Here is a 2,974-nt window from a genome sequence, read left to right as displayed (position 1 = left end):
CACACACACATACACATATTCTCATTCTCAAATCACGTAGAAATTTTGCCCATATGTTTCCTAGCGTTGCCTCAGAGACTCAATGAATGAACACACAGACCACAGGCAGGATTTTATGTTCAGGTCGTAGCTTTATTCAAATTCCACACCCGACTCAGGCTTTTGAGCAATTCACACAAAAGAGAGTGAATAATCTGTCATAATAAATGGCTTAAAGCTGAAGCCGGAAATAAATAAATAAAGACATGAAAATAAAAAAGCAGTTTTTTTCCCTCTGTCCGTAATTGCCAGACTGCCATGCTCAGTGTGAGCCAGGGAGTTTGTGTGAGCACTGAACATAGTGGACAGCCAGGTGAAGGTTGACTTGGTCAAGGTGAATAAAATAAAGACATGAAAATAAAAAAGCATTTTTTTTTCTCTGTCCATAATTGCCAGACTGCAATGCTCAGTGTGAGCCAGGGAGTTTGTGTGAGTGTTGAACATGGTGGATGGCCAGGTGAAGGTTGACTCGGTCGAGGTGAATGCAGCTCGCCTGGAGGGGCGGATGCAGTTCAGGCAGCTCTGTGTGGTGGGGGGGGGGCTCTGATGAAGATGCCTAGATAAAGACTGGCTGCTGGTATGGCCGCTAATGTAAGTCATTACTCAGTGGCACTCTGCTCCTGTTTTCCTGTCTTATTGAGAAAATTACTTCTCGCGGCATGTGATAAAACAGCTAGGAGGACAAAAGGGATACCTCATGCAAAACAGTGTTTCTTTTGTAACGAGTTGAGAAATTAATTTGCACATTGGCTAAAGGAATAAAACTTGTGGTTATTTCACGGCTGTTTTTTTTAAAGTTTTAACCGATTTGTATAATGTAATGGTTTTGTAAGGTCTATAGGAATCTAATGGTGGTCTGAGCATTGCTCTTGTCTGATCAGACAAGAGTGAAAATCAATTACTTTTTCATTCTCCTTCCAAACTTGTTATCAATTTGAGAAGGGTGAACTGGTGCGGAACTCTCATGGTTATCCAAGGACATGTCCTTTAGTGTGTGTGTGTGTGTGTGTGTGTGTGGCGTTTGTTTGTTAGCAAGTACACAAAAAACTACTGTAGAAAATGTGTATTTTTATTTTGGTCTTGACACTGACGGGACAAAGATCTGTAAAATTGTGAAGTGAGATAATAAAGCAGCATCTCTGGATTAAAATGAAGCTAGACATTAAAACCTTAAAGGTGCAGTCAGTGAACTTTTTCCCCTCATTAAAAAACGTTTTACACTATAATGGAATGTGAAATGTGTTTAGTCATATTGGTAGCCTAAGAAATGTTTTATTTCCTATGGATTAGTTTTCTTCATATAGAGATCACATGACCAGGCAAATAATACTCAATTGATTTTGGTAACCCCTTTGTTATTGGACCCTTTTACATCTGAAATAAATAAATAAAGGTTGACTGGGATAAAAATCTGTCAACAATAGCTGAATTGCTGCCACTAGGTGTCCAAGACAAAATAAAAATGAGTGCACCTTTAAAGAACAAACATGTCCCAAACAGCTCACACTATTTCAAATTATTTCACTGTCTAATTTCAGCCACATGTGTTATCTCATTTCAGAAAAGTAACCAATGTAAAGTAGCCATTTATTTCTTGTGAGGCATAATTTATTGTTCCCTTTCATGGAAACTTCGAACTGCGTCCTCTAGGGGTCGCTATGGGGAACGCCTCGTCGTGACCCGTGTCTGAAGCATACATTGAAAAAACACCAACTCGTTGGCCGGCGACAGCCATGACGTCACTACCGGTGCGACTAGAGTATAAATCGGCGCCGGGAGCTACACATCATTCTCTTCTTCGTCTTCATTGACTGTTCTGTTTGAAGCGTGCATTTCCAGGAAAAAAGTAAGAGCTATCTATTTATTATGGCGAGCACTAGTAGAGCATTTAGAAGGTGTGTGCATCCGTGTCAGCGCTATTTACATCTGAAATAAATAAATAAAGGTTGACTGGGATAAAAATCTGTCAACAATAGCTGAATTGCTGCCACTAGGTGTCCAAGACAAAATAAAAATGAGTGCACCTTTAAAGATCAAACATGTCCCAAACAGCTCACACTATTTCAAATTATTTCACTGTCTAATTTCAGCCACATGTGTTATCTCATTTCAGAAAAGTAACCAATGTAAAGTAGCCATTTATTTCTTGTGAGGCATAATTTATTGTTCCCTTTCATGGGAACTTCGAACTGCGTCCTCTAGGGGTAAAATAAATTTCCTGGACGTCCGGGCTGGGGTTACGCTTTCATGCTACCCTGACTGGTCTACCGTATCTGGGTCGCCCTGAGGGGTTTTTCCCGATCACCAGGATATCCTCTTGAGGCATCACCCCCCTCACCATTGAGGGTTATTGTGAGTATGATGTTTCTTTCGAGCGTTAATCCTCTCTGAGGAGTTGGATTCCTCGCTCCATGGGCTGTCCTCGTGGTAGTATTGAGCAATGCTCCCCTTTTATCAAAGGGTTACCTGTAAGGAGAGTTTGGCAAGACTGCAGTATGCTTACCCCTCTGATTTTTCAATCATGCTACAGGTCGAGCCTCCCTCTTGTTGAGAGCTGGGTTTGTGCTCCCTCAGCCAAGGTAAACTACTGCTAGCGTTCCTGCATTGGAACATGCTGTAGGCCGAGCCCCCTTCTCGACTGAGAACTAGGTGTGTTGAGAGCTGGATGTTTCTCCCCCAGCTACAGATTTACTGCTAGCCATTCCAGCATTATAGCCATAGATATAGTGTCTGGGGATACGCTATTTTTATCTATAGGCTGCCCTTTTTTCAGGGTGCCACGAGAACCCCTAGAACGGTATTCAAGTGTGGTCCACGTTATGCTTTGCCCACTTTTCTAAAATCCACAATGGTAAGGGTTACGCGTTATTGACCTTGTTCCCTTTCTCTGAGTTGGTTTAGACCCTGGTACCTTGGGCTCCACTCAACTAGTGTG

Source organism: Sinocyclocheilus grahami, unplaced genomic scaffold, assembly GCF_001515645.1.
Source record: "Sinocyclocheilus grahami isolate Dianchi unplaced genomic scaffold, SAMN03320097.WGS_v1.1 scaffold26.1, whole genome shotgun sequence".
NCBI lineage: Eukaryota > Metazoa > Chordata > Actinopteri > Cypriniformes > Cyprinidae > Sinocyclocheilus > Sinocyclocheilus grahami.
This window is presented reverse-complemented; position numbering follows the sequence as displayed.